The 25183-nt window shown below is 38.4% G+C and overlaps 1 protein-coding gene across 1 annotated transcript in view; it reads left to right on the top strand.

Annotated features, from left to right (window-relative positions):
- Positions 1-24927, top strand: part of mafa (MAF bZIP transcription factor a) — an 88291-nt gene extending 63364 nt beyond the window's left edge. Inside the window, exon 3 of the mRNA XM_008405899.2 lies at positions 16657-24927. The gene's annotated coding sequence lies outside the window, so the exon portion shown is untranslated. The remainder of the gene's footprint in view (positions 1-16656) is intronic.
- The last annotated feature ends 256 nt before the right edge of the window (positions 24928-25183 follow it).

Raw genomic sequence — 25183 nt, 5'->3', positions numbered from 1 at the left:
CTGAACACAGCTGCTTGGACCCTACCATGCAGGAAGGTCCAATATGGCTCAGCCTGTAAATCGGAGTCCAGGGGCCAGAGACAAAAAAACAAGGGAGAACCACCAGGCGAAATTTAGCGCACGATGGCTCCCAACGGACATCATTTGGGGACCGGAGATCCTTTTTTTTTTTTTTTTCCCTCACTTTCTCATTTTCCTGCATGGTGAGCAACTTGGAAAGCACAGCCCCAACATTGCTGCTGACACAACCACTCAGGGACGGCTGTAACAGCTCTCTTAGCGTGGCACCTGTTATTGAGCTATCAGAGAAGGAGTGAATGAGGAAAAAGAGAATCGAGGAGGAAAGGAGAACAAGGGAGGGAGAAAGAAGACAGAGAATGTGGCAAGAAAGAGAAGAGTGAATCACTTTTGTAAAGTCAGAATTAGTAATTCACAGCATGGCCTTCTTTCCTCACAAAGATTATATATTGTATGCACTTAACTTTTTGACTTTTAAACTAATTTGTTCCTTAGTACCTTGTGTTTGGTTGCCCTGATTTTCTTCAGAATATCTCCTTTCTTTTTCGATAAATGTAGAGTTATTTTACAAGCTAGTTTCTCTGCGGCCCATTTTCATTTGTCTTCATCCTCTCAATACAATTGGCTTTTGATTTGAAGTGATTCATAATACTTTCAACAAACTGGTAATGATCTTAAACTGTCGCCTCATCTCCAGTCTTACAAAGATAAATGACCTGAGTACAGTAAAAGGGGAAATATTAATAAAAAACGACCATGTTTTTTTTTTCTATTCTCCGTGAATTTTCTTTGACTTGATTCCCAGACATAAGGGCAGGAATATTAAAGATGTTTTTCTTACAGACTACCCGTAACTGAGCTGGTTGATACCCCTAATACAAGAAAACAAAGGAGAAAAGGAAAAACAGTGCAGCCTTTTTTTTTTCTCCCTCTCTCAGCTAATCATCGGAGGTACACAGCAAGCTGCTGTCCATTCAAGCAAGGCAACTGAATTCCTCTGCAGAGCAATCAAAATGGATTAAACCGACCACGCTCCAGCTGCCTCCACGCAAATCAGACATGCCCGTGATGATGATAATCAATTCATAATAAAATAACACAACATAAATCTGATAGTGTTGTTCCAACAATTTTAATAACATAGATTTAAATATTGCCATGTGCACTGGAGTGATTTACCGGTGAAAAAGTGCCATCAAGCTTATATACAACCTGTTTCTGGTGGCCCGCCAATAATACCATTAACTGCATTGTTCAGACTCATTATGCGATGAGAAACACAATAATAATCACAGGACTACAAACACACAGCTTCTCCTATTGAACTAATCAGTTCCTTCCCCCCCACACACCCTTATTAAGCTCTCTTCCTTACCGTCTCCGGCCAGCTCAATTTCATCATAAATCCTGCGAGAGGCTGCTGTGTAAATCCCCAGAGCTGAATTAGTATTGTAATTTCTGGTATCCTCGCATGCTTCACTAACACAGACCTTGAAGTTATTAATCTGAGGGTGACAGGTGTCACAGAAACAATATGCTGAATAGTTCGATACTGGGTTAACCCCACTCTGTGCCAAAGCGTTCAGTGCTTTCCAGATTACAAAGTATGGATTAAAGCCAAGTTTTAGTAAAAAAAAAAAAAAACAACTAAAAATTGTATTTTTATTACATAAGTTTACAGCAAAGTTCCAGGAGAGTTGGGAGAACTGGGTAAAATGTGGCTATATACACTATTTATTCACTTGACAATCGATACATTTCAGACCGGTATGTTTCAAACAAGTTTTGTTTCTATATTTAATATACAAAGAAGGGGAGATAAATATCCCACAATGAAACTGAGAATTGTTTCTTTTTCTCTTTTATTTTCAATGTGACAGTGTTATGGTTCAAAAAAAAGAAAAGTGAAACTGGGTCAAGAAAGACAAAGAAACAAAGTGGATATTTGTAGTTTGTTCTGATTTTACATTGTCAGCACAACAACATATTTGTCTTTATGGGTTCTTAAAATACTTTTCTGACACGGATCAAGAACTTTGTATACTCTCTTCTACACCTCATGGAGGATGTGTTTCTACCTAAGAACTGCATTTTGAGATTGTAGCACTTTATTACCAAGGTAAATTAGGATTCTTGCTGTATTGTACAGCAGCCTTTTGCAGCAGTGGTATGATATGTGGGCCTGTGGAAGGCCATCAAAGACTTTAGAGCTACAAAGGCCATTTTTAGAAATAATTCCAAAGCTTTGTCACCATGCAGCTGAAATGAACAATCCACAGTCTTCACCCCAACAAGTACAGTGGCATTAGTGGCATGTGGAAAAGGACTAAAGTCTGTGGAGCAGCACACAGAAGGTGAGATATTTTTATATGAAACATTCACTCAGGCAACAACGAGATTGCCGCACTGAGTGCATCCACCATTGCTCTTTTGAAAATAATTATATAGGAAGGCAATGCTGATGTCGATGTTGCTCTACACATCCTGCTGTCCCTGTTGGTCGGTTATATTTTTTGTGAAGTCACAGCTCTGCAGGATAACACTGTCTCCACTTTAGATTTATGAATTGACTGAGGGCGCTCAGAGGCAGCAAGTCTCCGCAGGTTTATAACTAAAATTATTATTCTTATTTTTTTTTTTTGTAAAATGTTTTAATCTAATGTGAAGCGTGATTTAAGTCTTGGTTATTTGAACTGAACATTGCAAAACTGTGATTTTTTTTTCTCTTTTCTTTCTTCAGCCAAATGGATGTAAAGCGTTATTCTAAAAGTTACACACCCTCCTAACATTATGTAAGAATAGCTTCATATGACAGTTTAAAATAATAAAGAATAGTCCCTAAATAATTGAAATGTTATAATTTAATTATATGTACCCCAGGAGATAATTTAACTCAAATGTACACTAGAATTCAGTAAAGAATAATTATCTTTTTCAATATTTCCAGTTTCTAATTATACTATGCAATATGGGATTACTTCCTGTTTTGAGTAGGCAAACTTTCAAAACACACCGATGGCCCCACTGACGAACATGACAGAAGAAACAGTTTGTTTGTCTTTGTTTAAGCTCTAGCTCCTTTACTAATACAGCCTTTAAAGTGATCAAAAAGGGATGGTGATATTTGATGTTGTTTGTGAAGAGATGGTGGGAGGCAAAGGAGGTGTCATCTCGTGATATACAGCTCGAGTCCTCTGTCACACAGCACAGTGTCTGTTGGGAAATAATCTGACATCTTGCGTTTGACATATCCAAGTGAGGCACAGGGAAGAACGGAGGAAAAGGGGAGGATGTAGAAGACAGAGCGATGGGACAAAGAGGGGAGTTGAGGGAGTGGAAAGAAAGAGCTAGAGAGAACACAATCAATTCACCAACCCAATCTCCATCATGTCATTGCCTGTCAGCATAGATTTAAGAATAAAGCTTTTGAGAGACCTTCCAGAGCTGTAGTCTGATCACTGTCCTGCCAGTGTTGGCCCAGATGTCACTGACATGCATCACACCATTCCTAAAAAACACAACTGACACTTTTGTGACTGAATCACTGAGGACGACCCAATGCCAGGAAAGCTCAACAAGATCAAAACTGGGAATGCAACTCAATTCTGATTGGAATCTTATGTTGTATAATTATTGTTGTGTACTGTGGTGGCAAATGCATTTTTATTACATACAATGATATGATTCTAAAACTTGAGTATTCCACTAAAAATGTTACTTTTTGACAAGAGAGATGACAGGCATCAGACCAAGAAACATATCCAACGATGCTCTAAGAAGATTTTCACTATAAATACAATATTTATCAGCTACAAATCCAAAATTGCACTTTTCCCATTTCTAGCAGTGTTTACTCTTTTGCACACTACAGATTGCACATAAAATGTTAACCCTTTCCCCTATACTATCAGTGCAGAATGAAAACTGGAAGAACATATGGACAAAATCATTTATAAAGACAGACAGCGAGAAAGAGATGGTGACAAAGTGAATAAATCGAGTCATTAAGCATGTATTTGTGGGACCTGGCTCCCATATGACAGCGAGGGGTGGCAAGAAGCTTCTGCCTTTTTACCATCAGCAGACAAACAGATTGGCTCAATTGCCTTTTCTCCTCTGGGCAACTCTTACATTCTGCTTTCTAAGGGACACTTAGGATTTTCTTCTCCCTCAGGCCTCTGCATAGACAACTGCTTGTGCTTTGTTTCAAATTACAGCACAACCTTAATGAATCAAGACCTCTGCCAAAAAAACAAGTCTCAAATGAAAGCTAATCCCAACATGTTTAGACAGGAAACGCTGTACTAAAATGTTTCCATTTATATATTTTTACTGTTCGAAATGTTCAAACTGTAATGTTTGAATTATAGAAAACCTATTTGGCGAACCATTTGGTGTCCACTTTTGGAGGAGAGTTCAATTTGCAACTCTTTAAACTGGATGGTTTACATATACGGCTGCACAGTGGCGCAGTTGATAGAGCTGTTGCCTTGCAGCAAAAAGGTTCTTGGTTCGATTTCCGGCCCCAGTCTTTCTGCATGGAGTTTGCATGTTCTCCCTGTGCATGCGTGGGTTTTCTCCGGGTACTCCAGTTTCCTCCCACAGTCCAAAAACATGACTGTCAGGTTAATTGGCCTCTCCAAATTGCCCCTAGGTGTGAGTGTGTGTGTGCATGGTTGTGTGTCTCTGTGTTGCCCTGCGACAGACTGGCGACCTGTCCAGGGTGTACCCCGCCTCTCGCCCGAAACGTTAGCTGGAGATGGGCACCAGCACCCCTCCCGACCCCACTAAAGGACAAGGGTGCAAGAAAATGGATAGATGGATTTACTTAGACTATAAGAAAAGACATAATCTTCAACCCATTCTCAAAAGTGGGGAGAAGTGGGGAAACTAAATCTTTCATTTTAAGTCAGCTGGAATGTTATTTTCTCATCAAAGACACGTGGGTTGCTGCTTTGATTCTTTCATGCATGCTTGAAGAATCACTGAATCGCCTATGCAGCCATTCAGGTTCGCTCAAACATTTGCTCTGACAAAGCACCGCCATTTTCCACAAAGCTTCTCCTTGGAGCTGCAATTTCCAGCCAAGCTTCTGCCCTGCTCTGCCCCTCGCCCACACAGCTCTTCTAGACTAGCACCGGCGACAATTAGCAAACACCTATCATGCACACCTATCTGCTTGTTCTGCAGGTGTGCAAGCACCTCTCAGTTCAAACGGTTGTAAACGGCAAAATGGAAAGGCGTTGTTGTGTTGAAGGCAGCGTCGGAAAGAGCAGAGCTTCTTAAAGAGACGGATGTCAAGATGCAAATCGAGAAGTCAAAATTCTTTTAAGTTATGGTTGATATGTGCAGCATTTTTATAACAGCAGAAGGTAACAGTTACTTCATTGAGATATAAAATGAAAAGACATAATACCTCCCTTTAAACACTTATTTGATCACAGAACACTGTTTGTGACATTTAGGACTGTATTCAGATATATCTGCATGAACTGTGTTTTGCACAATTTGTTGTGAGAAGCTTGCAAAAAGAAATATCCATAAGATTTAACACAAGTTATTCTAGTCAAATGCACTTCTCCCAAATACAAAGAAAATAAAATAAAAAAGAAAAGAAATAAAATAAGTGTCTAAAAGTCAATCAATGTCTTGATATTTAACAAACTAAACAATTTTGGTGATCCTCAGAGGCAAAATACAGGAAAAGTTTACCTTTATTTAATGTTACACTTTAAGAAAAAATAGGGTTTGTCTCGCTATTGGTTTAGGTTGCATATCACATGGCCTAAGGGACAGAGAGGATGAAATTAAACATACACAAATCTTGGCCTTATAATCATGTTCCAGGACACAATGAAGTGTTTTAAGTAGTAATATCTGCCTATAGGGTGGAACATTTTTTTCTTCTGTAAGTGGAAAGTAGATTTTCCTCTGTGTGGCAGAGAGAGGAAAATCTACCTCTGATCTCAAACCGATGTTTCAACGTGAGATTTTTTTAATTGGTTTTTTTTCAAATATACACTACAAAGTTTCATAGATGATACTGAAATTAAATACCAGTTTCCTCTCACAATATTTGTCTTCGGCATGCGCGCTGTTATTTTCACTCAACTGCCTTTACTTTCGCGTATGCAATCCTCTACTACCCACTCGCTCTCTCTTCTTTTGATTTTAGCGTGGAGGCCGATCGTTACATGAGTGATGGTACCCATCAGTGTAGTGCATGTGCTGTAAAACTGTCAGCTGCTGACAGATTGACTGACACTGTCAAACCGTCGATTACCAGCACAAAGCAGGCTGGGTCGGAGGAAAAACTTGGTGCAGTGAAAGAGATGAACCGAGTAAGAAAAGGAAACACAAGTGCGTTGAGATGGTGACGTTTTATGTTTTTTTGCTTCCTTCTGTGATCACAGATCAAATCTGGCACTAAACTTAAACCATAAAACAAACATTGTTGGTTTTTTAAAGAGAGCGCAATGAAAGAGATAAAAAGAATATTGATATAAAGACAGGGAGCATTCCCTGTGTAATTTCCAGCAGCTGTTGATTCAAAGGGAAAAACTTTATTTGGTCCAGATGGTCTCAGTCAGTCGCAGAATGAGAAAGCTGACTTCATTGGCTCCAGCCATGTGTTTTTCCTCCTGACAGAAATTAAACTGGTCGTTCGTTTGTCACAGCTCACTACGCAGCTTAAAATGTAGCAATGAACGTTCCTTGGTGATAATGCACCGTAATTACTCAAACGCCTGTTCTTTATCTGCGGCACAGGAAGGGCGTGGGGAACGCTTTCCTCACGTGGGGATTTTAAAACCTTAAAAGTCTGTGTGATCCTCAGGGGAAAAAAATCAGAAACGGTGACAAGTATTGTTCTCTTTGAGGTGGCAGAAATCCGTAAGCCTGTCACTTTCTCACTCGGGACTTTGCAAGAATAAAGTAAGGGTTAGCAGGCTCTTTCTCATGACGATTTTAAGGTCGATTGTGCAATATAAGTACTGTAAAAAAAAACTCTTTACCTTCAATAATAACATGGCATACAAATTATTGATAGGTGATACATGAATTTATTTTAGCAGTGTGATGGATATTGATTTCCTCTTGGTCCCTTTGCAAATGAACCTTACTGTACATTGCAAAGAAGGAGCCTGACCCCTCACGAAACAGGTGAAAAATCTCTTCACTGCGTAGGTGTGGAAAGCTTAACGGTGGCCTCTTACAGCCAGTTCAACGAAAAATCTGTCATTTATCGGAAATAAAAAATAAAATATTCTCAGCAGCCAAGGAGATGAAAGACAGTGGCTTAAAAGAAGCTGAGTCACATCAGCTGAAACCGACAAAGTTGAAAAAAAAATATCCACCAGCAGGCGTTTTAACATCTATGCTGCACATCCAAAGGTGCTCGTGAGTCGGGCGGAAAGAGACAGGCATGTATAACTGATGTCCGGATGTGACCCGCGGTGCTTTGACGCAAATTTCCACTACATCTCTTTCCTGTCGCTGCTTGGTGAATCATGAGAAGCTATGTTTGAATTTGAATGCCCCAAACTGGGCTAGAGGTTCAGTCTGGTCATGCTACTTTGTGACAGAAATGACAGATGCCTGCTTTATAGCCAAGTTTCACTCCAAAATTCTCGAATCTTTTGAACTCCGCATCAACTTACCTCCCACACTTTGTTAGAATAGAGACTGGTGATTCATTCAGCCTTTTCAGATGCCTGTAGTTCAAAAGCTGCCAAGAAAAGGATTTGGTTTCTAACCAGAAAGTTAATGTTACTTCAAAGAAAATCACATTCATGCTTTCCTACGACATTAGGTTTTTTTTTGTTTTTTTTTAAAAAGTCTAACATTTGGCATATATGTCATAGTCTACACTCTTGATCAAAAAAAGAATGTTATTGTTGTGTTTATACTTATTATTTTTGGCCAACACGAGGTAGCAGAAAACGGCCAAGAGGTAAAATATGTGGTTTTAAAAACCTCTGGTTTCAACTGCATGAACATACAAACTATTAGAAAATCATGAGCACCGTGTGTCATTTCACTTCCACTACACAAGCTAATTAAAATTTCACATTTACTTTTTTGGTTGCAATCTGACAAGACTTGAAGGGGTTCAATGCATACGAATAGTTTACATGCATGTGTGTAGACACAAATATGTATAAAACACATCAACTAAAAAGAAGAACATGAACGATAGTAATTTTTCAACTTAACTCTTCAGTAGTTGCAGTGCAGCCCCAGATTGTGAAACACTGGTGTCGGTCACATTTTACCCTATTCTAAAAACACAGGATGTGATTGGTTAATTCTTTCTTTCCACTTGTCTATCTTTAGCACCGACTTACCCTGATGACCTACGGATCACTCGCTAGAATAATGCTCAAAACATCCTCCAAGATCAGACCTGATTGTCGCTTAAGTTATGTCTAATATTAAATGGGGAATTTCCATGAACAGTTCATTATGACAAGCACTTATAATCTCTTCTGGTTCATTATTTATGTTTGATTAGATTGTATAGTTAGAATTTACATCTCTGTTAAGAAATGTACTATTTGACACCAAAATGTGAACAGGTGGTGCATGGTGTATTCCTTTTATAACAGGAACAGCTGCATATGTGTTGATAGAAATGAAAACATGTTTTGTTTAGGTAGACACCTTTTTGGCCAAAAATGTGTTGCTTATTTTATCCATTTTGAAACATAAACACCCAAGGCAAAGCAACTCTTAAAACTCTTTATCAGTTAAAAACAATATGTTATCTTTCTCTTATCCACTCCTTTGTGTGAGTATTAGAAAATTTAACTGTATCAGTGACAAAAAAAAAGAAAGAAAAAAAACATGCTAAAGGCTACCGACGGATGAACATGCATTTGCATCTCAGGAAATGTGTCAGTAAAAAGGGACAGTCCCCAGACCCCAAGCTTTGGAACATTTTAACCTTATTTCTTTACTGATGCTGTACAATAACAATTGAATAACCGTTGAAGAAGAAAAATGTGACTTTTTTTATTTTAAGTTTGAAACTTTAAGCCTCAGCAGTTTTGTTTTTTGTTGTTTTTTTTTTATTCTTGCTATTTTCCATCACGTTGCTCAATGTTATATTATCTGTTTCCTTTTTCCAGTTTTATTGCGTTAAATTTCCAACTGTTGTGATCTGTTTTTCCATCTTTCACAGATCAAGAGTCCACAAGCTTTTTAGATGAAAAATTATCTGCACAAGATGAAGCATCAGCAAAAATAAAATAAAATACACGACACGTTGCCAACGTGCTCTTGCTCCTGTTGTCGGTATTAATAATTCAGCTACTAGCTCATAACTTTATTTTTAATGTATAATTGAGGCCGCCAACGATGACTATTCTTCAGCCATCTATACTGTGAGTGATTTTTAAACAATAAGCAGGAAAGCCATTAAGCTTTTAACATCAACTGTTTTTCCCACTCTAGAAGATGGACGAGTGGGAAGTCTAGGTGGACTGTGAACTGGGTCAGTTCTGTGCCTCCTGTATGATGATGTGAGCAGTGGGCTGCTTTGGGGTGAAAAAGTCTTTGTAGTTGTTGCTATTGTAAACATGGAAATGTTAAAATGATATTTGTGGGGAAGCTGCGGTAAGCAAAGGAAGAAGTGTAGACTCCACATAAAAAATAAAAAAAAATGTGGTTTGAAAAGGAAGAGGGTCTCATCTGAGGTGTAATTTTAGTCCATGGATTCCTGAATACATCTGAGGCATGGCAGAGCTTTTCGGTTTACCTAGGTGGTTATTATTTGTTTTTTATTTTTAAAGTTTGGTGGATTGAAATACACCGTCTGTGAGTGTAAATCTTTAGTTCTCTGAGCTTCGCTCAAGACAACTTTTTTTTTTCTCTGCCACATAATAACACACATGTACACAAGGGCAATAAACGGCTGGAAAAAGTGAGAGTTCATTTAATAAAGTAACTGAAGATGAATGTATTTATGAATACGAAGCTTATGTGTTTATGAATACACAAACTAAAAACTGAAGTATAGACATTTTTTATAAGTGCATTTCTGAACTTGCTGCTTTATTATGAAATTCAATATAATTTCTGATTTTTGTATATTTTTGTCCAGGTTAACTTAAAAAGTGAGCGATTATTGTTACAAATTTTCAAAACTACAGAAAAAAGTACATTGTTAATGCACAATAATGAAAAAACTGAGCCGATATTCGTATACAATATTAATTTTGCTGTTACTGCAGTAATCACCAACATTTTTATTTTATCAATGTTTTATTGTATTACTCCATTAATGGTCAGAATAATCGATAAATCACTTGATTACTTGTTTACAACAGCCCTACTGTCAAAACAAGGTTTCATGTTTTTATGTAAAACTCTGACACTCCTATCATAATGTCACTGTTACAACTGACACTCATTTACCCCGTCACCTCATGCTATATGATTTGACTAGTTGTAGTTCCAGTTTTCTGTTAGTAGTGTTGTCTGGATTGGACTTCTTAAGCTGTTAAGCTGTCTTTCTAGATAAAAGTCCAATGTGTTATGCATTCAGAGACTGTATGTATTCTGAATGTCTTTCATTGTAGCAAGTGGCTATTTAAACTATTGCATCTTTCTAATATCTCACACCAGATCATCTGTTTTCCTCTTACCTATGTCTTCAGCAAAGCATTTCCTTCCTTATATTACTGGATAATTTCCTTTTTTCCTCTTGTGAACTGTAAACTCAAGAGACGGTTCAGCCTGAAAATCCGAGGAGCTCAGCTGTTTCTAAAATATTCACGCCAGGTCGTCTGGAAGAAACGACTACGTTAGATCGAAAATCACTCAAACGCCCGTTTTTCCTATTGTGATACTTGGCTTAGACTTCAGTAAGTGATCTTCCCCACCATGATACCTAAATGCATGGAGTTGTGGTCGTGTGGTTGGTTGATTCATTAATAGTGTTAAATGAGGAACTGAACAGGTAAACCTAATCAAATATCTGGTGGGCTTATAGTTTTTCCTTCATGTTCTACTTTCTTTTTCCACAAGGAAAATTGTATTAAATATTAAACAGGAAGAAAAAACAGTGGCTTCTTCAATCACACAGAAAAGCTGGTCAAAATTCCCGAAGTTTACAAATAGTTCTAGACTGAAATTACATGTTTTTCTGTAAACATTTTTTTACATAATATTTGACATCTTATAATAAAATTTAGAAAGTAGTAACAACAATGATTTCCCCTTAAAAAAGGACCTAAGAAGTGTTTCTCTTTAACTCTACTCAACACCCTTCTTAAGTGTACTAAAATATTCATAAACTGATGTTATGTGAAGTGTGACTAACTAATATACCAAAGGGAATTCATCAAACTTTGCAGAAAATTGAGTTCAAGAGCTTAAAATAAGGATTAAAAGATATGATAGACTGCAGCGCTATTTATGTCTCTTTGTTGCATTATCACCAGTTACTTATCAGTGCACTCTAAGAATATACTGACTAAGTAGAATTTACTTTCTTTTGTTTCTTACAGTACTGTATCATCCTGTTTATAAATGTTCATGTAGTCATCTGTAGGGACTCATCAAATCACCAAATTAATGGCTTTATCAATTTTGGTGTTTTATTGATAATTTTACTGTTGTTTTTTTCATGTGAAATGATAAGAGATACAAGAACTGGGATGCATGTTTTTCAATTAATTGTGGATTTTAAAACTTTAAAAAAAGGATAAGAATATACCCTACGGCTTTAAAATACACACACATTTTCTTAAATGGAGTTTTTTTTTTTTTTTCAAAAACTATTTCTCAAAAAATTATGACTGGCATGTTTTAGGTGTTCCCCTGTTCACCAGCCCTTATCTAAGTAAATGGTTCATCACTAGACCTTTAAAGGTCCTGACAGAGGAGATAATTCATCCACATGCTTAGGGACACTTAAACTTAGTTTACCTGAAACCCTGCATTGGCACCACTGAGATCTTCAACAAGTCTCTGGAACTGTGTGAGATTACATCCTGCTTCAAGTGCTCTACCACCATCCTGGTTCACAAGAAATATTCAGCTTCAGGATTGAATGCTGAGCCACCTTGATATCTGCTGTCAGATCTTTGAGGAGGGTAAAACATGACACATGTATGGAGGCCTTCGTCCTCCACACGGCCGTCTCAGGTTCAAATCCCAGCTCAATGACCTATGCTCAACGTGTTCCCTCTCTTTCACAATCCGCTTTCCTGTCTGACCACTCTCAAATAAAGGCCACTAGAGATGATAATACCTTTATTGAAAATTATTTAAACACCTGTTGTTGAAGCATTTAAAGGTAGCAAGTGAGACGCACCATCTTCTCCTGCACAAGAACCAACAGCACCCCTGGGGGGGTGTTCTCTCCCCACTCCTCTTCTCTCTTTATACAAATGATCTCACCAGACCAGTTTGTGAAACTCCCACAGTTTGTAGCCGACACTGATCTGATCTGATCCAGGACAATAATAATCTGCATACAGACAGGAAGTGAATTGACTTGTCCACTGGTGTGGTCAGGAAGGTCAACATCCTGTGAACATCCTCCATGCCACCGCCTCAACAACACAGTGTCTACTGTGGATCATTTTCGGTTCCTAGGATCCAGTCTTCCTTGGAAGCTCAAATGGTCCTCACACATACACAACCACAGTAGAGAGACTGCTACTAATCTTCTACACTTCCATACTCTTCCATACTCTGATGTGTCTGCCCATCACTGTGGCTCGGCCACAAAACAGGACAGATCCAGACTGAAAGCCAGAGAGGCCTGATCTTTCCTACATCCAGGGCTTGTACAGACATGAGGTCAGGAAAAGGGCACCCAGATCCATCTTCCACAGAAACTGTTCCTCTAAACTTTGATGGGATCTTTTACCATGTTCAAACTCTCTATGAAAAATTTACCAGTTTGTTGTGTTGTTTTTAAATGCTGACAAAAAGGCTAAAACTGGATAATTATAAAATTCAAAAAGCAAAAATAAGACACGGTCCAGTCAATCTATCCTATTTATTTATCTTTTGTTTGACAGTGATGTTATTACTTTGTCTTTTGGTGTACACTAAATACTGAAGACTTTCCCATTGCAAATTATTTTATTTAATTTTGTAGTCCTGCAACATACTGGAGTGTGTGTTTGGGAATAATCTATGCTGTATCGTGTATCCGCTTGGTTTGTTCCTAAGATCAAGGTGGCTGGTTTAATTGAGCCCGTACTGGACCTGGGCCTAGGAGAACAGGCAGATGAGCATTGATAAACTATGAAATGGTTCCAATATAACCAATCAATGAGGCTTTGTGAGCAGCTCCCACAGGGCTTTGATTTCCTTCTCAAACAACAATCCAGGATTTCTGCTCTTCAAAGGCAAACCCCGTTTTCTCCATTATTGTTGTTCCTTTCCCCATGTTTGAGTGATGTCACCCTGGTCGATTTCATCCATGTCCATAAAGGCTCTCCCACACTTGAGTCACCCGGGAGACAGCTTCTGTCAGTCCGTGCAGTGGTAACAACAACCAATAAAGGTCAATCTCCCATGGTAATGGCCAATTGGGTTTGTTCCCATTATTGGTCCTCTGAGTTGTGGTCAACAGATGGAGGGCTGGCATCACTGCACCAAGTTGCTTACCAGCCTTTAGAAAACAGAGCTCTGTATCTAGGCATAGCTGTGTGGTTGTATTATGTCTCTCTCCTGGTGTGTTTTGGCCTGTACATTACTTCATCATATGCAGCTTCTGTTTAAGCAGAACAATCGCACTGAAGTCATGGGAGTTTTGCTACTGAGGGCTAAGCGTCTAACCATTTCCTCTAATTGCCTCATTAATGATTCACTGGTGTTAGGCTGCTCTAGCACTTCGCTGTGGGGAGCAAATTGTTCTGATTGGTTTGCCTCTGTCAATTATTGATGAAGCAGAGAGCTGAAGTGCTAACACCTGGCTTTGGAGGTCCAAATGGCCCTGCATTTCTATCACACTGCTATCACACAGTCTGGGAGCGCATTCTGTCTTGAAGGGCTCGGGACTTGCCGGTTGTTGTTCTCAGTCAGTGGTTGGAGAATGCCCCATGTGAACAGCTAATGTCTTGTCAATTGAGAAGATGTTAGATGACAGAACCAAGCTGGAAAAAACACAGTAATTGTTGGTTGGAACCATAAAAACCCAAAGGCTGTGTTGACACAACAACAAAATCTATTTGGATAACTTATAGGTTAGGCTGCTTTATTCGTACCGAAAGGCAGATTTGTTTTGCAGTGGTGCAAAGCATGCATGTCTATGCACAAACACTGTAAAATGTGAAAACGCATCACATTTTATGACATGTGATAGAGGCTCCACATGTCATAACCAAAACGAAGCAGGACAAATGAGAGGAGAGTAAAACCTGAAAATTTTAACATAAATAACGTGTCGACATAAGAATTATATTATCAGGTTAAATCTGTTGAGCCACTGAGAGCATCAATGTCACTTCAGTTTGTTCATTTCAATAACAGCAGTAGGAACAAAGCTGCTTTTAAAGCATCTTGTCCTGCATTTAGGGACTAAAAACCTCCGACCACAGAGAAGAAGCTGAAACTCCTTGTAAAGGAGGTGAAAATCTTTTAAAAGAGAAAAGGCCATCTGCTGTACCTGGCTGATGTACAGGGATTTAACGGATGGTTTAGATGACATCTTAACAATCTAGTGAAGAGAACTCTTTTCACTCAGTGTTACTTGACCAAACCATGACACCAAGGAAAAGGATATAAACGGATTTAGATAAAGAAGAGCAAAACATGGTAATTATGGTTTGGTGAAAATTAAAGATCATCTATATAGTTATGGCACCAAATTTTATTACTTGTTATAACCTGAGCTACAACTTGTGCATGTAGATATTAATAGGTGGGGTTCTAGGATTGAATCTTGAGGTACCCCACATGTCTCCACTCTGATGAGAAGTTACCTCTTGAACCAAAGAAGGTACTGCTGTTTAGATAAGATTCAAACCAGTTATGGACTGTACCAGAGAATCTGTTGTGGTTGACAGTGTCAAAAGCTGCACTGACTATTACCACAGTGTGTATGTGGATAAAATTAAACACTTACACTGGGGGATTCTCAGTACTTGTCCTTTTTTATCAGCCCTCAGACTGAGAGAGAAGGTGAGCAGGGGGACATACAGCAAAGATCTCGAGGTCTGGGATCAAATCCCAGACTGCTGCTCAAAGATGATCAGCCGTCATATATGAGCCCCACACTCCGCCTCTACACCACCATATCTAGTCTCTTTCTTAATGGTGAATGCTGAACACTAAACTCGCCTTAACCAGGTGAGACTTGCAGTGCAACATAAGGTGTTCTGGATTATTTTGTGTAATCCTTAATGAGTTACTGATGTGATCTTGAAGTAATTGTGGTTGATCAACATTTCTTGTGATGGTTTCCTGCTGCTCCATTTGAGAATGATTATTATCACTGTGGTCTGCTGGAGTCTTAAAGACAAGACAAGTACATCATTATTCAAAATATTGAAAAAAGTTCATAGAGGAGAGAGAATGCCTTTACCATCTTTTAGTTTGCCATGTGTAGTCAAAGACATTGTTTAATTTCTTCATTTTACTGGCCTGGAAACAATCAGGCCTGGATGCAGCTCATAAAATTTCACCAAATAATTGGATTCAGTTGAGTCCTAATTTCACAAGGGGGATAATATATATTTCCACATGGGGCCAAGTTGATTTGGATTGTTCTTTTCCCTTTAATGAACGGTATTACCACTTATGTTAAAATTTATTTGATGATCCAAAACACATGACAAAACAGGCAATAAAAGAAGAAATATGTATCGGGGGAGAAATACTTAATCAGAGCATTGTACATGTTTATATATTCATGATTTACAGGAAGGAGGGGAAGTGTAACAGTATGCAATGCAGTGTCAATAGTTTCTTTGTTTGTGGTGATTTATAATAGGTGCAGGATGCACCTTTACAGTAGGGTCATGTAATTGGATCTCCAGTAGGCAGTAGCTGAGTTCCACTGCAGTCTCTGTGTCTAATAGCCCACCCACAGGCACTACTCCTGGCAACATGAATCATCCTCACACACTGTGTGTTGTTGAACAATCACACTGAACTTTGTATGGTTCCAAACACAAATCTAGTAAAAAAATTTTTAAAAAAACTGTACGTTGGCTTTGTATTTGGATAAACCACAAATGGATTGAACGATATACAGTAGATCTAAAGTAGACACGCTGTTGAGGAATTTGCTCGTCTTTCTTTGGCCTTAATTAAAGCTGATTAAGGAGTCACCCCCCATGCTGATACCACTGTCACCCTGAATCTCAGCCAAGCTGGCTCGCAGTGTACACTCACAGGGTGGTCACTCTGTCTTTGTTTTTAAACTGGCACTGGTGACAGCAGAGCCCACGTCTTTCTGAAAATACAGTGCTTGTGACTCACTGTATGTGTGTGAGCATGAACCCTTGAAGACAAGACCGAATCAAGGCAATTGTCCTGAAAACCTCACATTTTGGCGTTCACTCGCTGTGCCACAGTAGATCTTCTGAGTGTGAATGTTTCTATGTGCGTGCATTAAAGCACAACTCTACAGTGTGAATCTCAATTTAATGTGTTTTCCTCTTTCTGTTATAGATAACACAAGGATTATGATGGCATCCAAGTGGCTGACCAGTTGCACCAAGAAACCTACAAAGCACAAAGTTAATAATGAAGAACTACAAAGAAGACCGACTAGATTCTCTCAAAACCCCCACATTGAAGATCTCGAAAGTGGCATTTTCTCTGAATTCGCTCCTTGATATTTTACCTGCAGCTTTTTGTACAAAACAAGACAAAAGAAAAAAAAAAGAGACTCATAATCATGAGATGATTGAAAACACCAGATAAATACTTTCGAAAGACTATTTTCTTTTGAGTGCGAAGATCAATGATGCATGCTACTGTAAATAAATCATGAAAACAACCTTTTTCCTGAAACAGGCAGCATACCCAGTTGCTGTCACCAAATTCATAAACCTTATTACTGTGGAGTGAGTGCTCATGAATTGATTTACCTCACAAAACCTGAATACATTTTATGAGCCAAAAGCCCATGAAATGTTCATTTTAAGTATAGTTTTATTGTCTTTGGTATCATTATTTGATATGTAAAAGTATCGCTCTTGTTTTTATTTTTGAGCAACAGCCTAGTCTTCCTATCTAATATCCACATTAGTATATGTAAATAGAAATGAGTGAAAGCAGCAGCATGGACAAGACTATAGTGTGCATTCCCCAAACTGGTAAACCACTCAGTATGTCAGTATTTTATGATGGAAATTTCTTTTCATTGTATTTGAGTAGATGCATAAAAGTATTAATTATAGGTCTCTAACACCAGAAATACGTTTGTCTGTCTTGTAATGGGGAAAGACAAGGTGAATGGGAAATGCCATCAATCTGCTGGCCTGACAAAACCACAATGTTCAGCATTTCACATATGATTTAATGTTAGTACTGGACATTTTCTCCTTGTATGTAATTTGTGTATTTCCAATGCAATAACTGTGCCCTCCTTCTAAATGCCCATAACTGCTGTAAGCAAAGCTGCTGTCTTATCGGGACACATTTTTCTTTGCACGGTTCCAAACTGTGCTCTACACCTGAGCCTACACATGGGGAAGCAAAACGGAATTCCTGCAATGTGGACATGAGGAGTTATCCTCCGTCTTCCATGAACTCTGATGATAACCAAATGCACTGAAAGACGAAACACCTAGCCAACGAACAGACGACCTCAAATGATTAGTCCCTCACTGGTGAAGGCAGATAACATTTGCATGGACAACAGAGGAAAGCTATTGTAACATGTTGGACAGCAATTCTCCGCCACTGCGCATCCTCTCTACCTCTTAAGAAATTCATGTCCTACCAGTGACTCCCTCTGTTATCCCCACAGTCCACATTTTTTGCTGCATGAAAAAAAAACGAGAGCCTCGTGAAGGAAGTTCAGCACTGATTCCTGTATAGCAATGGAGAAAACATCAAATATTCACTTAAAACCTAATACACTCATTGCTTGTCGCTGTATATATGTACACTAGGATGAGTCTGTGTAGTCTCAGATGCTGTAATCTGCATGTTAACTTGTAGATGGAACATAACAACTACTCATAGTTGAGTACATGCACATAGTCAATCAGTTGACTGACTGAACCAATTTGCATTCTTTCTTAATTTTCTATCCCCTTTCTTTCTGTTGCTGAAAATGTACAGTAGTGTACGAAAAACAAATGTTTCGTTCTCCCCCCTCCCCCCACTAACCTGCAGAGCTGATAAATCTGAACACATTAAAGCGAAGCACACCCTCCCTTCTAATGTCAGCCTGAAACTTGGCCATGGCAAGCATGAGGAGGAGAATAGAAAGGGGAGGCAGACTGGGGTGCTCCAGTTAAGTGGCAGCAAACAAAGTGGCATGCGGCGTCCTGCCAACAACTGTCTATTCATCTTGTGTCAAAAGGATTTGCACATTTCAATGAGTCTACACACTGACAGAGAGGTCCAAGAGCAGAGAGTAAGAGGAAAGGCAGGACTTTAGAGAAAGGATAGGGAGGAACAGAACTAAATTTACTTAGACAACGTTGGAAGTATTTTAGCGGTCCAAACAACTACATGATCTTTTTTTTTCTGACCTCCTTGGAGAGCTCAACAACCCCTTGACCTCAAACTGTTACACCATAATGTAGCTCTCTGGGCTGCTATGACCTCACGTCCTGTCTGAGGTTAACTTTCTGTTAATGAGCAGACCCCTTAGCTCAACCAGATGTTCAGCCTTGTGGTCAAATACCTGTTACCCTCTGTGATTTAAAAAAGAAAAAAAAAAACCTGACAGCTGCATTTGCTTAAACATCTAGAAATAGTGACAGAACTTCCCCAAGTAAAAATAAAAATGACTAAAGGGAATATAAACTCTTAAGACTCTTGAGATCAAAAGTGTTTCTTTTCAGACAGAAAATGATACAGGTATGACTTTAATTCCTGCGCATTAATTCAGAACACACTCTAACAAACACATGTTTTTCGAGCAGAAAATGTGGTTAGACGTGTCGTTATGTCCTGCTGTTGAGACCGTGAAGGTACACAGTTTGAGTCAAATTTTGCACATTGAATTACACAAAGTATTTACAGTCAACTCGTAAACAAATTTGGGCTCATGTCTTAGCAGTGATTAGTTAAAGAAGATTTAAAACACAAAAAGGATGAATATGCCAGTCAAACTGGAAACAGGTGAGAAGAAACAAGACACTGAGTGAGTCTCTCAGACTCAAGCCTTCTACTTTTTTTAGACATTAAACAAAGTCCCATTTCTTTTAAAATATGTCAGTATGTGACAGGATAAGATGGGTTTTTTTTCTAATAGATTTGGATGAAGACACAGTAAGTATTTCCCTGGTTTTTAGGTTACACAATCCCATATACACACGTTCGAACCATGTTAATCAAAACAGCAAGACTATATGTAAACAGATCGCCTACATAATGGGATTGTTCAGTGTGCAAACAATAGGCTGTTAGCGTAATCACAGGTCAAACATATATTACCCAGAGAGCCATGCTGTATGTATATTATCATGATGGATATTGTAGGAGGGAGGAGGGGTGCAAGGGTACTACGATATTGAGCCTTACTGATTCCGATTTACCCCCTATTGAGCCCCATCCGCTGCCTTCTCTCGTCTGCTGCCTTATTCAAAGCCTCACTTAATCAGCCTCCCATTTTTTCTTTGTATTCTTTCACCCTGTTTCTTAGAAACTTGGCTCCCCTTTTTCTCAGCCACTGATTTTTTTTTTTATAGTACCTCATTTCTGAACTTATCAACTCTACCCTTTATCCCTTCATCTCATTTCCATCGCCCTCTTTTCCTGGACAGATATAATCGGCTTCAGCAAAGTCATCAATCCCTCTCTTTAGTCAGTGGGGTACCAGGATAAGGAAGCCCCTACAATCTTGTTTTTTTTCGGATTAAGCTACCAGAAGCCTGAGTGATATTGACCTTTTTAACTTGCTACTCCCATGTCTGAAAGATAACCAAGAGCAAGAAGCAGAAAGATGTTTTGTTGTTCCATGCTGGATGATTAGGAATTACTTTTACAGTAAGCTACTCTTTAAGCTCTGTGCTGATTAACTTATCTCCACGTTACTTGACTGCCATTTTCCTCATATATTTGGATAAATAAGGCCATACTGTGTGATTATCTCTGAACAGTTTGTGAGTGTCATCACTGGCTAACCCATGTGCACTTTATGTTTCTGTGCACCTTGAGGCAGACACATTGGGCCAACATATAGAGAACACCTGTAGGCATGAATACTAGAGAGGAACATCAAAAATATAGTCAAGGCTATTTATGTTTCCTGGTCAGTGAGGAATCAGAACGTCCAAGGTCCAGGTCAGATATAAAACAAAAATGTTCCTTGAAGTTGCAGCTTGAACTGTGAAGTCAAAGTTTGCACATAAACTCCCAGAATATAATCTGTTGTGGTTGGGGAGAATATATGATTTAGTAAAATTTGTAAGTAATGAATTTTTGTATCTCAATAAACCAGTGGCACGCCTATTACAACATACGGCTGTTGGTGTAGTGTATAAAAAATGCAAAAGGAAAAAAAATATATAAAAAAAAATATCTGTCACATATGCTAATTTGAGTTAGCGCCAAAACAAAACAAAACAAAAAAAATTCTAATGCTTTCTGACTTGCAAATAGAATGTGTTCAACTCAGGTGTAATGTAACTCCTACTTCCAAGACAAACTTAGGACAGCTTATGTCCCGTAGAAAAACAATGCACAGGCCTAACCAGTTCAGTGGCAGTCGTTTACGTGACAGCAGTGTAATACTAATCTTGGATAATCCGTTTATAACATAATTTTGAACAACATCCACCACTTAATACTGCTTGGCCACTGGTTTGAGCGAGGTAGAGGGAGTGGAGTCAAAGGTGAAAGGATTACACAGAGGAGCAACCCATGTCAACTGCTTCTGTTTAATCCTGACCAACAGGCTGAAGTAAAACTTCTGATAAATGATTCACATAAACAATCTCTAAACAACCCAGGCACCCCCAACTATGTGAGCTATAACTCATTTAGGTGTTTATGGTAATAAAAAAAAAGAAAGAGCTTGATGAGTGGTAGATTGTGATGCAGAGATACTATGGGTTAGAGCTGCTTTATTAGACAAGCCACAGCAAAGACAGAGAAGGCCTCCTTACATCGCAGAGCTAATAACAGCAATGAATAATAGACGTTGTAAAGCCTTTACTCCCTCCTTATTCTGCCGCGTACATAAGCCTATGTGGGCAGTGAGCCACCAAGCCCTTCGCAAAAATGAGATGGGCTCCCAAGAAGACTGGGGGTGAAGGTGGGGGTGGAGAGAATCGGATTAACCAAAATGCCTCGATTGTAGGAAATGCTTGGGGCTGACCTTAGTGTAATGCCACTGACAAATGCTGTAAACTAAATCCTTAGTTTCTGATTAGGCAATCATGGAAACCAGAATTAACTGTGGTGAAATTGCTCAAATCTGTATGTATGTTTTATATGCAACTGTTTATGAAATACTTGGGACTCAGGCTAAATACCCTTATCGCCACTGGAGAAACAAATGAACAGGAGAGCAATAAATTGCCAGAAGCCGTCAAAAGGTACCATTTCAGTCAGCACAGTTTAACTCGCAGTCTGGCTTCTGACAGCTTTATTTAGTCTTTAGCACCTGAGCCAGAAAGCAGAGAGCAAATTGTTGGCACAAAAAGTAGCTCAACTAGATTCCAATCTGCCTTCTTTGAGAAACAATTGATGTAGCTAATGCACATGAAAAACAAGGAACAGGTTTCTGGTCTGTGTTTACTTTTCTTGAGGATCAAACACAAAAGGCCTGCAAGAAAGGTAACAGTCTAGATCTAATTTTAATCTTTTCCTGCTATCTGAACCCGATCAGATGGCATGACTATTGAAATGATGTTTCAGCTTGTCTTCAGGGTGTAAAATACAGATTAAAGGGGCTCAACTGCTTCTTTAATGGAGGCGTGCTGTTCTCCCTGCTGTGATCAGGGTGTAATCCTTCAGTTTTTAAAGAAGTGAAAAGTTTGTGGTGTCCAGAAAGTTACAAATATGTCCCTTCTGGCCCCCCTACAGAGTTGAGAGTGGTAGACAGCAGGGGATAACCATATGTCTTCCAACTGTGTTTCAAAGCTCCCATCTTTTGCTAGCTAAATTGTATGATATCATCACATACACCTGGCAAAAAAAAAAAAAACAGAGAGCCACCGTCACGCATCTCAGTGTGCAAAGTAAAACGCAATGTTTTCAAAAATTGAGGTTTCTTTAAATAGCAAAGGGACGTAACTTTACTTTATGTTGATCAGTTGTAAGGGTCAGCTCATCACTTTGTTTTTACATGCTTTTAAAATACTGCTGCTGGCGAACAATTAAAAGTTTATGATATCCCACCACTACGAGCCCCTTTGCTGTTGCTCGGGGTTAATTTGTGCTCACCCCTCATTTCAATTGTTCCGTGGTAAATGTCCACATTATTTCCCACATGTGCCTGAATGAGGGGTTTGATTATCAAAAGGTAGACCTTATGGGTAGCTGTTATATTATCAAAGGGGTTGTAAGCTGCAGTAACAGATTCTGGGGTCTTATTGCTATGGCAATCAGCCCCTTGCCACTTGGCCTTTCCTGACCCCAGTCAGAGATAAGCTTTATGGGAAAGCACATTAACATACTCTGGCAGTCACCTCACTCCTTGATCAAAGGCAGTCCTGTGAAATCAAGTGTTTATGGACCCCTAGTGAGAGGACAGTGCTGCTGATTGCCCATATTAGAGGTTGACTGTAAATGAGCTGGAGATGGACAAAGGACTCGTAGCAGTGGGGAAAACTGAGGATGGGACACTGATGTTCTTGCTAAATGAGCAATAATTTTAATGACCTCAGTGTCCCATGAGCAGGTTAGTCTTCCCTAAAAATACTGTCATTAGAATCACTAAATGGGAAAATGTTTTTTTTTTTTTTTTACAAACACTTGTATGTTCAAAAAAATTATTTCATTCATTCTTTTAGATAAAAAACAAAACTTTTTCATTAGCTAATATGAAACAGGCTTAAACAACCTGATGCTGACACTTTGGAGCCAATGTATTTTGTTGTAAGTTTGAAAGAAATTATTTTATTTTACCATTGTCTTTTTTATATTAAGATATGTTGACGCCAAAATGTCCTTTAGGTGTTTTTTTTTTTGTTGTTGTTGTTATTTCCATTTTTCCTCTTTATTTTAATACAGGCATTTTACTGTGGCTACTAAAAAGCATAGCATTTTAAGAAAGAAAAAAAAAACATTGTTAACTGCTGTGAGTGCCTGCTTACAGCCTGATCACTTGTGTAAAATCCTCACAGCATGTCTACAATGATGGATGGTGATAGCCCTGTGTCTTTGTACACAACAGGGGGGACCTACTGTTGTCACCGGACAGATACAGGGAGTTGCAAAGAGAAAGATGTAACCACAGCTTAATGTCCTTCTCTGGTGCTGTGCATGCTCTTTCCTATTTGCTTTTCCCTTCACGGCACGGTTAACATCGTAAATTAACCTTTCCAAGCCCCCTGTGCTTACAGGCTGGTGCACAATACAAAGGAAAAAATAGATCTTTGTTATGCAATGCGGACGGTGCTGGTCAGAGACATAGCCTGTTACAGTGTTCAGTTCTTCCTTTTTTTCAGTGATAGGGGATAAAACAATATACGTTGTTCAGTCAAGCATACTTTATGTGCATGTCCTGTGTACTCTGCAAATCCATACGAGGCTGGTTTCTGTTCTCCATCTTGGAAATGTAAATGAAACACATGAAACAAAATGTACTCTAGGTCCTTCTTTTCTTAGGTCAATCTTGTAAATAAAATGTAAATAACAAACAGCTATGCATGCTAATATACACGCAATTTGTTCAGGTACTTTTGTAATCCAGACTGCTCATATGGCATGTAATAATGACAAAAAGCAAAAGTGGAAACAGCATAATAAATTGTGAACAACAATATGGTTTGTAATGATGTCAAAAAGGGAAAAATATGTCTTAGCTGGTAATGTTTTCTTACTGATAAGTATTGCATTGGCCTGCCATTTACTCCAGTGCTGTGCTCATGTTACTTGATATGTTTTTTTATTTTCCAAGAGGTGAGGTAAGGGCAAAATATGATAATAAATTACCAGTCTGTGGAATAGTGTAAGTAGCAATCAAAATGAGGACGAGGCTGGTGTTCTGGCTTTTTGGTGTTTAATTCTTGATTGCCACTGCATGCTGACATGCATACTCCTATTAATAGCTGAGTATGAAACACAACAAATAAAATTTTTCAAAACTGAGCTGCCATTAGAGTTGTGTCAGCAGAAAAGAAGGCACATCACCAGCTATATCAAGTGTAGTTTTGAAAGGATATGCTTCTGGAAATAAATGCAACTTACATGAATAGAACAATTATTTTTGCTGATTCCGATTTTTCCAATAATTACTAAAATGGAAAGAGTACTCAAGTAAATTATTTTTTTTTTTCATTTTGGAATTTGTTTCTGCTTTTGTAAAACAATGTTTAGTTAAAAAAAAGAAAAGAAAAAAAGATGTATATCCAAAATTTCTCTTTGCCCTAGAAGCTCTATTGTGACATTGCATGTAAGGAGCAATGGAGAAAACTGGATTTTTTTTTTCCAAGGGGTGGGTGGTGGGGTGGTTTTTAAGAGTCTTTATTGTAAGCCATTTTAGAACCATGTTAAATCCCAAGGCACCCATGGTAGATGGAAGTATCTAATTTCTAACCTGTGCTAAAGATATTTTAAATTTAATAAATAAGTATTGTAACAAGAAAACATGTCGATCTGTGTGATGTTTTCTCTCACTTTACCCTTTAAATATCTCCATGTAAACAGAAAAGAAGAAAAAAGAAGTTATTGAACATGAATGTAGAAACTATAATCAACCCAAGTTTTTAAAAAGTTGATTTTATATATTTTTTTAATATATTTCTTTCTTTTTTAATCAAATTTTGCCTGAGTTTAATCATGATTTTAATTATATCTATAATGAAATGTAAAAATTGAGGAATATTGCATTTCACATCATCTC

Source organism: Poecilia reticulata, chromosome 3 (genome assembly GCF_904066995.2).
Source record: "Poecilia reticulata chromosome 3, P_reticulata-male-v2, whole genome shotgun sequence".
Lineage (NCBI taxonomy): Eukaryota > Metazoa > Chordata > Actinopteri > Cyprinodontiformes > Poeciliidae > Poecilia > Poecilia reticulata.
Note: the sequence above shows the minus strand (reverse complement) of the source record. Positions and strands in the feature narration are given on the sequence as shown.